Below are 15,254 nucleotides of genomic sequence, written 5' to 3'. Positions count from 1 at the left end.
AGCAGCAGAACATGGTTTTGTTATTTATTTTCCACTGCTGTGTTTTAATAATTCCGCACGGCGTTCAGGGGGAGGAGTAGCCGTAGGTCGACCGAGATGTTATGAGGATTAAATGTGCCAAAAGAAAATAAATAATTAGATAAATAAATGTGTAATTATATAAATACATAAATAAATAAATGGGTAAATAATTAAATAGATACTGAATTTTATTTTGAAATAATTCGAATTCTTTTCACAACAACGTAATTATATTTTATTTCATAATTACATGCATTTCGGATTGGATTTTTTCATTTCATAATGACGCTTTTCAGAATGACTTTTTTCTGAATGTCGCTTTTATTTCGGAATGCAATTTTTCATTTCATGAAGAACTTCCATGTTCCACACTACTGTGCTCCGGAGTACCCACTCCAATGCTTGGGACAGCGCACCCTGGACCATGGAAGAACCGTAGCGTGGAAAAACAATTAATTGAGTGGCACGCACTTTGTGAGGACATCTGTCCCATAACCGTTAACCTTTGCCTTAAATATTGGGGAAATTCCGATGATAAAACAAGGGGCTAGGATTTTTCGTCTAGCACGTTCCAGCGGAAGTAATGTTTTTTGTGCTTCTCTATACAAATAATGACGTCATAATCCTGCAACCTGAAAAAAACCTGAAACTTCAATGGATGTTTCATCCATCCATTATCAATACCTGCTTATCCTGGTCAGAGGCATGGGGGTGCTGGAGCCTATCCCAGCGTGCATTGGGCGAGCGGCACGAACAAACCCTGGACAGGCGGCAATCTGTCACAGGGCACACACACCAGTCACTCACACATCTACGGACAATTTAGCGTCTTCAATTAGCCTACCTCCAATTAGCTTACATGCGTTTCTTTGTACTGTGAGAGGAAAACGGGGTACCTGGGGGAAGCCGATGCAGTCACGGGGAGAACATGCAAACTCCACACAGAAAGGCCCATGCCGAGATTTGAACCCAGGACCTTCTTGCTGTGAGGTGATAGTGCTACCCACTGCATTTCCGTGCTGCCTCTCAACATCAAAATGTCAAAATGATTTGTGAATCGTGATGGTTTTGCCTTCTAACCTCAATGTAATCTAACTAATTCTACAGCTCAGCTACTGCAAGGAGTGGAAATTTTGTTTCACAAACCAGAGGCTTGGCACCTGGACAATCGTGTGCGGCCTAGTATCCATTGCACGAGAGGCCAATCAGGAAGTTATACGATCGGGCTCCAATCTCGCCCAATAAAAATAGCGGCATTCCCATCGTCCATTTATATACTGTCAATATGATAAACCTGAGGCCTGTCCCAGCATGCACTGGGCGAGAGGCAGGACTAGACCCTGCGCAAAATCCATCGCAGACAATATTAAAATAAAGTTGGGTTTGTTCTCTGAAAGGAAAAGTCCATCATTTTACCCACTGATTTGTAATACTGTATAACCTATCCGGTAAGATCCAGAAATAAAACTAGCTTGCTGTACACGCCATTTGACCAATGAGTTTGAGTTGTGGGAGGCTTTGGAGGATATATTCCAGCTGCTTACCCTGGAGCTGTTGGGAACTGTTTAATACTGTATGTATACAAAAGTCTAATGAAAACATTTGTTCAAAAAAGGGAATAGTACAATGGGGCGCAGTACAGGAGCATAAATGCCTAATTAAATACTTGCAGATTAAACCAAGAAGGAGTGTTGGTTTACACAATATCCTGAACACAATCCATGGAAACAGACCTTACTAGAAATGTTTTGCATGTCCCAACGACATTTTCTGTGGGTTTTTCTTCTTCAGGCTTAGGTAGCACTACAGCTGTTTCATTTATGAGATCGATGTCCTCCAACCGTGCATTAGGAAGGAAGGACGACAGCCTGTTACTGGAACAAGTTGCTTGCCCTCATTTTCATTCACAATGGAGTAAATGGAGGGGTTTCTTTCAGCTTTCAGGACCTCTGTCCTTTGTGACCGAAAAGGTGAAGGGAACTAATGGTTCTCAAATCAGCCTGCAGTCTCCTTTCTTTACAAGTCACTTCAACCATCATTGACAACTTGTCTTCGTAACCCATTGTAATTTTCAGTAAGTGGTTATCATATACAATACAAGACCTGCAAGCCTTGAAAAAATGTATCCACAAAGAGTGCCCAGAAAGGAAATATTGGGAACACAATTGCTGTTTTCCTAAAATGTTTGATTAATTCTAGTGTGGAAATGAATGTGAGAAAATGTTACACGTCTGCATATTCTGGATATGTATTAGAGTGTTGTTTTCCAGTTTAACGGCTTGAAGTTACACAGTGAAGTAGTCAGAGTTTAAATAACTGTGTATGAGAGCATTCTAACTAAACACCAGTCACAGTGCAAGGTGGCTCCCTGTTTATAATACATAATCAGAAACACAAATTCTTAGTGTTTTTTGCCTTTTGATAATATTGTGTATTTCAGTTTAGAGTGTGACTGTTGGGTGCCAGAGTATGGATAGCCCTCTGTCTTTATGCTTGGTGTTCTGGTCTCAGGAAGTTATTCTTATTTAGTTTTATGTCACAGGCCACAGTATTCAGCTAAGATGAAAGCCTGTGAATTATGGTGACATAATATAATCTATCTTCGGTATTTACTGTGTTTATTTTAAAGATTAAACATGGTTAGATACACTACATGGCCAAAAGTATGTGGACTCTCAAATATCACAACCATATGTGCTTGTTGAACATCTCTTTCCAAAACCATGGGCATTAATATGGAGTTGGTCCCCCTTTGCTGCTATAACAGCCTCTACTCCTTGGGGAAGGTTTTCCACTAGATTTTGGAACATGACTGGGATTCCCTTCCATTCAGCCACAAGAGCATTAGTGACTTCGGGCGCTGATATAGGGAGATAAGGCCTGGCTCTCAGTCGGAGTCCCAATTCATCCCAAAGCTGTTTAATGGGGTTCAGGTCAGGGCTCTGTGCAGGCTAGTCTAGTTCTTCCACATGAAACTCAGCAAGCCGTTGCTTTATGGGGCTTCACTTTGTGCATGGGGGCATTGTCATGCTGGAACAGGAAAGGGCCTTCACTAACCTGTTGCCACGAAGTTGAAAGCATTGTACTGTCATTGTATGGCGTAGCATTAAGATTTCCCTTAACCATGAAAACAGCCCCAGGCCATTATTCCTCATCCACCACACCTTACAGTTTGCACTATGCATTCGGGCAGGTAGCGTTCGCCTGCCATTCGCCAAAACCCAGATTTGTCTGTCAGGCTGCCAGATAGTGAAGCGTGATTCATCACACCAGAGAACACATTTCCATTTCCACTGCTCCAGAGTTCAATGGTGGTGTGCTTTCTACCACTCTAGCTTACACGCGCGGGCATGGCATCGCGCATGGTGATTTTAGGCTCAGGCTTGTGTGCGGCTGCTCGGCCATGTAAAACCCATTCCCTGAAGCTCCCAACGAACAGTTCTCGTGCCGACATTGCGTCCAGCGGCAGTCTGGAACCTGGTAGTGAGTGTTGTAAACCGACGAGGACAGACTGTTTTTACGCGCTACGTGTGCTTCAGCACTCAGCGGTCCCGTTCTGTGCGCTCGTGTGGCCTACCGCTTCACGGCTGAGCTGTTGTTGCTCCTAGACGTTTCCACTTCACAATAACAGCGCTTACAGTTGACCGGGGCAGCTCTAGCAGGGCATAACTTGGACAAACCGACTTGTTGGAAAGGTGGCATCCTATGACAGTGCCACGTTTAAAGTCACTGAGCTCTTCGGTATGATGGGTATCTTTGGCAGGGCGCTCCTGCAAAAGAGCATCCGTGCTCAGTGAACCTACCCTGGGTAAATGAAGGTTAAATAAAAATAAAATAAAATCTTTGCTTTAGTATTTTAGTGTGTGCACTGAACTAATATTGATAAAACTTAAGGCTTGCTGAAGCACCATATTGCATGACTGCACCATATAGCATACATACATATTCCTTGTTTATTGAGTCATACTGTGTTCTACTGTGTGTTATGGAAGTTTCCCTTAATTTCCCCTAAATTTCCCCCTGGCCCCTTAGGCTCCGCAGATGTAAATAACTGAAATGTTTGCACAAAGGTCCTCCATGCTGTTCGTGCTATTTGGACTGTGACCGGCTTTGAATTTGAGGTCAATATGTGCCCTGGGCTTCTGGTCACTTGTTTTTGGCATCCCATATGAGCTCATCTGCTGAAGTCAGACCACAAATCATAGCTCTGAACATGTGTGCTGGTGTCATAACAAGACAGCACTATACGTGAGCTAAAAGACAGATTTCCTAAATCTCAGCGCAGTTAAATTAAACGACGCAGCGGGACGGAGTTGTAAACACACCGAGAGAAGCAGCGTTTAAGAAATTCCCGTAAAATGGTCAAGCAGCTCTGTGCGCAAATGCTGTCAGGAATGTGATAACTTCACATTCCCGAGCATTGAAACCGATTCTCGATCACAAGCGTTCAGTCCCGTTTAACAGGTGATCTGTATTCTTGGGATTCCAGGCCTTTAGGTACAGTGATCTCCTGGACCTACATGCGCTGCCGTTTGCTCGTGGCACTCTGGCATTCCTTTTTCAAGCACTTCTTTTATCTGGAGGAGGTCGAGCAGACATGAGCTACGCGTGCTTTTTTCTTGATGCTGATACCTTATTAGTACAGATCCGAGACAAGTTAGATGGCTGAAAGCATTAATGCTGCCCTTAGCAACCCTTCCCTTCCTACTTTAACATGAAATTGTAACAGCGTTTAAGATACTCACATTAAAATTCACAGAATTGTTCAGATTATTTTACTTTACGGTGCTTAATTTTACTTTGCTTTTTGTACTTTCATAGTTTGCGGTTATGATTCTGTTCCGTTTTGATTTTTAGAGCATAGACATGGGCGTGTGCAGGTTTTGAAGGGTACACATTACATCATTCCCTGTAATATGTAATTAAATAAAAACATTTATTAAAGCTTGCAGGCCAAAATTGAAGGAAAGGGAAACATTATGCAATTACAAAGGCAGGAACTGTGCTCAGGAATTTGCCCAACTAGAAATGAGGCTGTTTGTGTGAGGTGTTTCATGGCATAGCCTGTAGTGCACAGTCCACATGCTCATTGCGTGCTGCGATGATTGTACTTAAATTCAGCTGTGAGACCTTTGCGCATGTCTCCCTCTTTCTTGTTCCCCATTCTTTCTATCTCCATACACTGTGCTGTCCAAAAAATGGCCCTAAAAATATATATATATTTTTAAAGAATTTAGGCTCTTCGCTTTTGTGTTTACTGTCTAATTCAGACATGTTCAGTGTTTCCCTGAGAACATTTTTAATACTGGCAAGTGGTGTGGGAGGGAATTCACTGTGATAATTAATTATAAAGTGCACAGCATACAAGTAGTCTCATCCCACACCAGCTCTTCTTTCCAGTGAAAACAAATGCAACAGAGGAGAATGGATAATGGAGGAAACATGGTCACCAAGCAAGGAGCACAAGCCATATGCACTTATACTGTCCATGCCCAGGACCGCTACTGCATATCTTCTTGTGATATAGAAAGCACTGAACTGAATTTAGCATGCCCCAGACGAAGCTTACAATCTGAAGAGGGGTATTTTTCCCACGGCGCGCAGGAACTGGCACTGTGGGCTATGCATGCCAAATTGTGGTCACTCACTCACTCACGGACGACCTTTGAGGGACGTTTTGTGGGGCGCAGGTGGTGCCAACTAAAATGTGTCTGCGGAAGTGAGTTGCGCCGTGGGTCTGGACGCTTCCGTGTTCGTTATCAGTCACAACTGCTGGCGAAACACATTTTCATTGGCATGAACCTCTTACTTCGCGTTATCATACTGAGATAGTGTAAGCAAAGTATATATCCTCTGCATATAGGCCTTGAGATGAATTGAATTACATGTGCCCTTAAGTCAAAGTGTATTTGATTGAATCCCCTGAAAAACTAGTAGATTCCACAGCATTTGGTGCAACATTTTTATATGTTGAAAACCTGTTTTTCATCAGATAAGAAGCACTGTCCAGTGCTGGTATTTTTCTGGAGTCAGAGCAAGTCAGAAACTGTCCTTGCATTCCTATTTCTTAAGCTCTTGGTGCGGACATGTTTGCCTCTCAAGAGGTTGTCTTTTCTCCCAGCTTGCTTTGTCATGCTTAATTGTATTATCTGGAACTTCCAGTTTTTCCTGTGTTTGATATTTTTAATATGATTTATGTCGGTGTGGAAAAAAAAAGCAACTGCAGGATTGTGCAGGCCTCAAAATCTCTGTCAACAAGTAATTCAGTCTCAGTGCTACTTTGATGTTTAAGTCTTGCAGGGTAGATTGGCCTTCACTTGGGGCAACACATTTAAACAGACAAAATTTTGTTTAAATTTAACTTGATTCTGTGTCATTGTTTTTTTTTTTTTTGGCTTAACATCAAATAGTGTCACCCATTTAGACCATAAAAGGTCTTGCTCGCCTTTTATTTGTTTTACTGAAGGTGATTATAAAGGGTCATTATAAAGGAATTTGGAAGTGTTCTACTGTAGCGCCTGGTGTGAGGTCACAGTACTCTTGGTCAGGCCCAGAGCTTCATTATCACACAGCATTGCACTCTGATAGAATAGTAAACAACAGAAGTCTGTCTTCTAATGCTACTTTATGCCAAACCCTTGTGGAAAGGCCAGCTCTTATTTCTTATTTTTACTTATGTATACAAATCACAAACAACTATGTTTGAGGCGAGATGTTTGCATTTGCTAAACGCCTCGAAAGACTGGAAATTATATTGATCAGCTGTAATGCTAGCATTTTTGATGTTTTCCATCAAAGTGTATCAGCAGAGCTTTGACAGCTGCTACAGCCCTGTATGTGTCTGCTGGACTTCAAACAACCAGTACTCACCATTGCGCAGATTGCTTATGAGTCAAACCTCAAAGAGCCTAATTCATTCTCTTAGTGTAGGCACTCTGCACAGTATAGTGGCAATATACTTACAGATTTTGCACTTTCATAAAGCATCCTTTTTTTCCCAGCATGCCCATGTGTCCAATTTGGGACCGCATATCTTGCATCACTCTTTTAGCAGACATCTGCTAACTGTGTTGGCTCTAGAACAAGACACTGCCAAGGTATTTATGTTCTGCACAGCAGGTATATGCAAGAGGGAAATGGTGTGGTTCATAAGGGTTACTTCCAAATAAGCAAGTGCGAGAACAGGCTGTACAGCACCACTGAAGGGGTCACATAGTCTTTGTCCTTCTGCCTTTATCTTCAGGTTGCCCCTAAAATAGTGCCCAGTGGAAGAATCTGCGTGGAAAGAGTTGGACAGGTTTTTATAGTTTTTTTCCATGAACACTGCGGTGGAAAGGAACATAACGATTCAGGATGTACAAATAAATTATCTTGAAATCCGCTGGAATGTCATTACATGCACAACAAAGAGAAAAATGTTGCACCAGATTAGTCTTTTGCTGAATCTTTTGTGCAATTAAGGACACAAATCAGGATTTGCCAAAACAGAAAGTGCCTGCGGTGAGAGGGGATAACCAAATGGCTCAAAAAAACAAACAAACAAGAAAATAAAACCATGCAACTAATCAAGCATATAGCAAAATTTAACCACTATGATGACTAAAAAATACATCCACAAATTGTGATACTGTGAATGTTATTTCAATTTATTTCTATTACATATTGAGATCGTGAACCAGCATGGGCTGCTGTCAAAGATAGGTAGCCAGTCGACAGTCTCTCTGGACATTCATCCATACAACTGTTTCCCAGAACACTGGCTTGAGAATTCTGGGATTTACCAGATCATGTTCCGTCCGGATCTGACACAAATTAAGCTATGCCAAAAAACACATTTCATAACAGTGACCTTATGTGAACCATGCAACTGACCCCTGGAAAATGCGTCTTGGCCATTCAGATGCCACATACCTAATTTGTGAAAGACTTAGTCGAGTACAACAGTGCTATTTTATGAAACAGTGTGGAAATTCAGTTCCTTAACACAATCTAATTTAAGGCCTTGCAATGTTATTTAGGACAATTAAATTAGATGAGCAAATTGGTGCACGTATTTCTCCTTGCAATGATGTGCTGCTCTTAAAGGAAAAGTGTTCCGAAAATAGTAGGTTTGGTCCACCAGAGTATGTAGGAGCGATGAAGACACCATTATGAACATCTTGCAGTTACTATTTCTTCACACGTCTGCATTCCTGATCTGGAATTCAGTAAGGTTGGGAAAACAATATTTTTGTTGTGTGATTATGCCAAGACGTAAAGCTAAAATACGGTTTTGGGCAACCTGACAGAGTAAGTTTTGAGCAATGCGAGAGTCCAGTTACAGCTCACAGTGTTCTCTCAACACACACACTTTAATTTCACTTTCACATCCTTTCAGTTTGTAATTGCACCCTAATTCCTGCCAATTATTGCTGCCCTGCCCAGTTTGATCTCATCCACTCCTCAAGGTAATTTGCTGATCTACACGACATGTTTTGAAACCCGTGCAGAGAACAAGGCGAACCAGTGTTTGTTGCACATGTTTGTTCCACGTGTTGGTTGCGTGTGCATGTGTCCATGTGTTAGATTCCCGTGGTATCATCCAGGGCACCTCAGAGAGTGATCCTGGTTTCTCTGAGACGTGGTAAAGGAAGGGGATTCCAGCAGCTGTGTTTGAATCGGTTTCTTAGCTGCCAGAACCATGCATCAGTCAAAAGTATACTGAACAGCCGGCCTTTACGCAAGCACAAATTACGAATTTATCAGTGGCACTTTGTTTTGATTCACCGTAAAGTCCGTAAGTAAGATGTCAAACAATGATGCAGGCTGAATTCCTTGGCAGCACATAGTGAAATGTTGCCCATGATAATGGCAGAGTAAGTGGAAAGTTAGTAATAATTTAGCATTCAAGCAGCCATCCTGTGGAATTACTTTGGAAGCGTTGACCAAGTCTCATTTGAAATCTGTGCCCAGTAAATCTCACTTTTTACTTTGTTTTTTTTTTTCCCTCAATTTTAATGCGTGGTCATTCTGCAACCAATCCTGGATCTAGACTCCTGTGATTGACTCGTCTTTTTCATAAGATTTTATGCACATGGCCCAATTATGTGCTCGTGGTCAAGAGGTTAATATCAGACGCAGAAATCGTATTAATGCAGGATTCTGCATTTTTTACACAGATAAGAGGAGCCAAAATGGAGGGGAAAAAATACACTGCGCTCTATAATTGCATATTGATATTGGTCTGACATTTGTGTCGTTTATTGATCATGATATTTACACAGCTGTTGCTCAGTATCAATGTCATTTGGCTGACAAAGCTAACGGCGAACAGAGAGTGAGCTGTGCGTACACAAGTTGGGAGAGCTTGAGCCCCCCGATTCAGCAGACCTGGGTCTAAGGACCTGTCCACACGTATACGGATTTTTCTGAAAACGTAGTTTGTTCCCTCCGTTTTGGCCTCCTGTCCACACGAAAACGGCGTTTTAGGTCACTGAAAACAAAGCTTTTTGAAAACGCCTTCGAAGGTGGAGATTTTTCAAAACTCCGGTTTCTCTGTCGTCGTGTGGACAAGAAAAACGGAGCTTTATGAAAACGCTGACGTCATGACGTCAACTCGCGCATCAGTTACCATGGCAATTGGCGTATTGCACATGCGGCAATCGTTTTAGCATTTTCTTATGGACGGAGATATTTTTTAAAACGCCAGTCGTGTGGATAGGGGGAAAAAACTACGTTTTCAGAAAAATCCGTATACGTGTGGACAGGGCCTAAAACTAACCTTTTAATGTGAACAAACCATTTAAGAAATGCATGTGGACTACGGTTATCCTTATCTGATATTTTACAGAGTGATCCAGGTTTATGGTTTAACACTGCTGCATTGCTATATAAATGAATGTAAATAAAAATTTAAAAAACATGCCGGTGTCCCAATTCAAACTCTCACAGGCTGGCACCATCAGAAACCCAAAACAAATCCCCTTGAAAAGCACTTTATCTACTCACAGAAATAGATAAAACTTTATCTACTCACTTTATCTACTCAAGAAATGACCACAGATTATTTCATTGAATAATTTAAACAATATGTTTTCATTAGAATGGGCATATTGGTTGAGTTTGACGTAATCACAGGTTATTGTGTAACAAAAGTGAACTAACCATGTTGAGATGAGTTTGCTTATTGAATGATATATAAAGCAGACGCACTAAGAAATTCAGAAGCACTCTCTGATGTTTAACAAGTGACTCATACGTACGGGCCCTGTGTGTGAATGTATTTTTTTTTTCCCACAAAGGACAAGTTGTCCACTAGGTTTAGAGGGGCAGAGGAAAACTTGGGGGCGGCAATACCTCTCTCACACACACCCCCCACCCCTCCCCCCCTAAATCTGGCCCTGTCTGCAACACTGATTGCAGCCTCCATTGCCAATTCAGAAGAGAGCAGACGAGTGTGTCCCTCCAAAGCACATCAGTCTTCGCTTCCTATTATTCCTCAGTTCACAAGTTGCGCTTGACCAACAAGTCGACCCCAAATTCTGACCCATACGAACTTGGGGTGCTGATTGCTCAGGATTGGTGTGTGATGGTCTGTATCACTGCAATCCACCTAACAAGCCTTACACCTGGGCTGCGACAGACATCATCACCCTGCTGCCCTAGCCCAGTCCAGATTTAACACAGGACTGTGGGGCCCAACCACGCACTAGGAAAAGTATACCAGTAGACATTTGTAAATCACTTGGACGTCCTGCAAGCACTTTTATCCAATCCTTACCTTCATCTGGGGATATTGATACGATGCAACAACAGACTCCTTGACCTGCATGATGCAGTATACTTTGTATGTCAGAACAGCTCATCAAAGCGTGAGCCATTATGTTGATTTCACTGTTTGCTGACTGTTCCTTACATTACCAAAAAGTGACCTTCGCATCATTTTTATTTTGTTGGAGAGTGCCGGGGGCGGGTGGGCGGGGGGGGTTGGGGGATGTGTGGGGGAGTGGGCAGGGGTAGGCTTTGGACTTTGATGCTTTTTTCTCAGAAATCAAGGGCAAAATGCTTCCCAGCAGTCCACCCCAGTTTTATTTAATATTAGTGCAGTGAGCAGTAAGCATAACTGACCTTAAATTTCTGGCCACAATTAAAGGTCCTGGAAAAGACCCCAGAGTGATATTGGAGTGCAGTGGTTTCGGGACAGATCAAAACCTGGCCAAGACAAAGAGGAGCATTTACAAGACAAAGTTAACATTATTGACAATCTTTCAACATTTAAGAATCAATTATGCCATGAAGCTGTGTCCTGGGCTTCTGTGTTAAAAATCGCACTAAACATTAGCCTTTAATGCAGGTATATATTTAATGCTGAACAGTTTCCACAGTTCTTTGCACAGTAGAAGCCAATGTGATGCAAGCTGACTTGACTGCTTGGCGTTGTTTCCATCATGTCATAGTTTTGTCCATCCTTGTATGAAACCACTCAGAAAATACATGGCAGGGGGTGGGAGTGATCCCAATTTTGGGAGTGATGGCTGTTTTTTTATTTAAACGTTAGTTCAAAGTGTGTCTCTTAAGTTGGCGTGTGGCTTTTATGGTTCTATTTTTAATATTATATTGTATATTTACTGGCAAATGCCATACCATGGACCCCTTACAATTTACAGTGTCATTATATTAAATATCCATTCAAGCCTTAGTGCAGCTGAAATATTTTTCTATGTTGAATTCTCTTAATATAGTATACTCATTATTTGGATATTGAAAGAACAGGCACACGTGGAATTCACAGGCAAGTACTGCATGATGCACAAGTATTCATCAGGTGCTTTTATATCATGCTGCATAAAGCAATTTACGCAATAAGAGCATACACAATAAGAAAATAAAACAATAAAGGTAAACAGAATAAAACAGTATTGCAGGTAAATAAATTTTAAAGCATGTTTAAAATCAAGTTTATACCCTGTCCCCTATTATATCAAGGGTACAGAGACAATTGTGAATTACCTGCTGAATGCACTTAGGGTAAGCTCACATATTACTGTTTCACTGTGATGATTGTTGCCTCTCTGATGGAAAGGTTATCTTTATCACTGCATTGTTTGTTTCTTAGAGCCCTCTAAAGTGATTTTTTGTCCAAGAATGAACACTAATTGAGGAATGAAGAATACATCCATTCATGTCATAAATATAGGTAATGTTCATTTATGAATCAATAGTTTAAGAATAATATCAATATTAAGCAGTCAACAGCAAATTGTTTCTCTGTGGTACGTATGCTCATACTTGGATATCCGACTTACTATTATGTAATGATTGTATCCATAGTGTCAATGCAAAAAGTTTTTGGGAATGGTAGGTGTTGTAAGGTAAAACGTGGCTCACAGTCAAGGTAGGTGGTAGGAAGGCCCAGGAGGCAGGATTTCAGTAGAACAGATTTTTTTTTCTTCCAGCCGCTGGTGCTATAATGATGCAATATTTACAGTGAAATAAAGACTTTGGCTAAACAAAATAATAAATATTTACAAAGTGTCCAGACTGGACTTAGTCTATTTCCATGTAACTCGCTGACAGCAGTAACTCACCGCCGTTATATAGACCGATCCCCCTCGCTGTCCTGCACAGATTGGCTTTTATACTCTTCAGCCTCCCGCCAAAGTGGAGGGACAAACCACATTCAAATTCCCACAGGGCAATTAGTTAAACAAGCAAACTTTACACCCCTCCTCGCTAAACACAATAGGTGCGCTCACTCCTTTAACAGTGCTCGTGCCCTTGCGCCCCGTTTTGCGAGTGGGAGACCAGATGCCGAGATTAATCGACAGGCGGAGTTCAGCGTGAGTAATGAGTGAAAAGCAGCTCACATTTAAGCCTCGTCTGTACAATTATCTCAGCTGATCCATGCCTTGCGAATTAATTGTGCAGTTATTAATTCGCATATCCATGCAACAGTTATGAGAGAAAAGATCTACCGTGAATTATGAGAGTTCGTGAAAGTTTATTTTTAAGGTGGGAAATTGTCCGCGAGAGAAAAATGCGGAAGTGGCGGGTTTGAGCGCTTAGATGTTTAAAGGCGCGCTCATGATAATGTGCGCTTCAGCACAAAAACGCGCTTGGGATGATATGCGCAGTCATCATTATCACCGTAGGATTTAAATTGTGCTCAGATAAAGAAGACATTTTTAAAAAATAATTAAAAAAAAAAAAAAAAAAAAACTGAAAACTTCACCAAATAACTCTTGTTTGTACCTTTTGTTTTGTCTAAGTGTGTATCACCTCACTGCTGAACAGAACTGTGTGTTCTGCACACAAGGTCACGGTGAAAGCATCCTTCTCTAACACTTATGCAAATTATTTTGGAATTAAGTCAAGTATGTCAGTTCTATATGGAGTGCAGTGTCCTGTATGTTGTCCTGAAAAGTTCATGATAAGCCTTTTGTCATTTTTCTTCTCAAACTTCTGTAGAAAAACAATGTACATTGTAATTACAGTATTTGTGAGAAATTGCATATAGGTACTATAGTTAATTAATTGTACTGAAGGAAAGAAATGCACAATAGTGCAATGATGAGTCCAGTATTGTACAGAACAGTATACAAACCATGATATTGCCCTAATACTGGCACATACAGTTAGTTATTTTTTGCAATCTCAGCCTGCCTGCTGTTAGCAATGATATACAGCAAGTGGCACAAATGTGAAGAAAAGTTAAAATTTTACTAAATTTATGTGCATTGCATAGAATCGTAGAACTTTTCCACTATAATATTTATTGTGGGGGTGGTGAATTATATCCATTTTATTTGTAAACAGCAATGGATCCATGTTTTTTCGCCTATGTGGATTTTTGTAGCTCTCTTGGTTTTAGGCCTGTGTCAGGGTAAACACGTGGGTCATGCTTTTTTTTACAGCTGGCCATCTGTGTATACCATGCACATCTGTAGAGGGCAACAACCTGCAGCCAGTCACTGAATAAACACTGAAGAAGGTTTGTTTGCCTACACGGAAACTGATGGTACACAGAGGTGGCTAAGATATCAAAGATGACATTTGAGAAAGAGGGGAGCAACAAGCTTTATGTTATTTTCTGCTGTAACATAGCTAGCTAATTAGGTGTCACTTCTGATGTCCGTTGTTGCTGCTAGTCTGACCTGCGCTGGATATGTTTCTTGCTAAGGTCAGAAGAGTCATAACATTATAGTATATCTCAGCATTATAATATGTCTCAAAATAACTGCGCTCTGCATTTTTGCATTCTAAGCAGTACATACTTCTAGTGCACATACAACTATATTAGTAACATTATAGTACACCTCAACATTATAGTATGTATCAAAATAATGGAGCTCTGTGTTCTTGCATTCTAAGTAGGACATACTTTTAGTGCACATACAACTATATTAGTAACATCATAGTACATCTCAACATTATAGTATGTATCAAAATAACAGTAGGAGAAGGGAACAGTAGAAGATATATGTTGAGTACCTCTGAAGCTTTTGGTGGTCAGAAAGTTTCAGAGTTAGCAGCAGCTTCTTGCCAGCTGGCGTTACTAATGGTTGCTACAAAGTCATTGGACAGGGTAGCAACCATTAGTAACGGTTTGGGTGAAAGGAGCAGTTCACCCCCAAAACCCTTCCAAGTAACCACAGGAAGGGTTTTTGGGTGAACTGCTCCTTTAAACATAAGGATTATCTATGCTTCAGTACTTCATCACGTTACATTACAGGAATTTAGCAGACGCTTTTATCCAGAGCAACTTACACAACATTTTTCACAGCATTTGTATTGCGGCCATTTATACAGCTGGATGTATACTGAGGCAATGCAGGTTAGGTACCTTGCTCTAAGGTGCAATGACTGCACTTGGACCGGTACTTCTCTCTAGGGGTTTCGTCATACTTGTTCCTGGTTATGGTTATACACTTTGTTGTACGTCGCTCTGAATAAGAGCGTCTGCCAAATGCCTGTAATGTAATGTAATGTAATGTAATGTAATGACAGTGTCCAACCTGGGAATTGAACCTGTGACCTTTAGGTCGCAAGACCTACTCCTTTCCCGTCGTACTACACTGCCGGCCTCCTTCTTGGGTCTGTACTGTCTGTGCTGTCTGTGCTGAAAAGGAAATTGAACCTCTGTCATTTTCAGGCCCCTCCGTCCTTTCCGCCACTGCCAGACCACCCAGCTCCAAAGCTACAGGTTTCAAACACGCATTTGTTAAGAATCGGCCTTTCAAAACACAGTCGGCTGA

General features: G+C 41.2%; 1 protein-coding gene and 1 long non-coding RNA gene across 4 annotated transcripts in view; one reads left to right on the top strand and one right to left on the bottom strand.

The window, feature by feature from the left end:
* Nucleotides 1-15,254, top strand: part of LOC135252421 (epidermal growth factor receptor-like) — a 47,169-nt gene that overhangs the window by 1,605 nt on the left and 30,310 nt on the right. Inside the window, exon 1 of one of the 2 annotated variants that reach the window (XM_064330452.1) lies at nucleotides 12,775-12,839. The exons of the other annotated variant lie outside the window; for it this stretch is intronic. The gene's annotated coding sequence lies outside the window, so the exon portion shown is untranslated. Of the gene's footprint in view, nucleotides 1-12,774; nucleotides 12,840-15,254 lie in introns of those variants that run through there. 2 annotated transcript variants of the gene reach the window in all.
* LOC135252438 (uncharacterized) lies at nucleotides 5,974-12,953 on the bottom strand. 2 transcript variants are annotated; one of them, XR_010329412.1, is made up of 3 exons: nucleotides 12,388-12,947; nucleotides 11,128-11,211; nucleotides 5,974-7,296 (listed from the first exon to the last, which is right to left on the bottom strand). It is a non-coding gene; the product is annotated as an uncharacterized LOC135252438 (long non-coding RNA). The 2 variants fall into 2 exon arrangements; XR_010329413.1 differs by lacking the exon at nucleotides 5,974-7,296 and adding an exon at nucleotides 7,525-8,218 and having other exon boundaries at nucleotides 12,388-12,953.

The sequence above is a fragment of the Anguilla rostrata genome, chromosome 4, assembly GCF_018555375.3.
Source record: "Anguilla rostrata isolate EN2019 chromosome 4, ASM1855537v3, whole genome shotgun sequence".
Taxonomy (NCBI): domain Eukaryota; kingdom Metazoa; phylum Chordata; class Actinopteri; order Anguilliformes; family Anguillidae; genus Anguilla; species Anguilla rostrata.
Note: the sequence above shows the minus strand (reverse complement) of the source record. Positions and strands in the feature narration are given on the sequence as shown.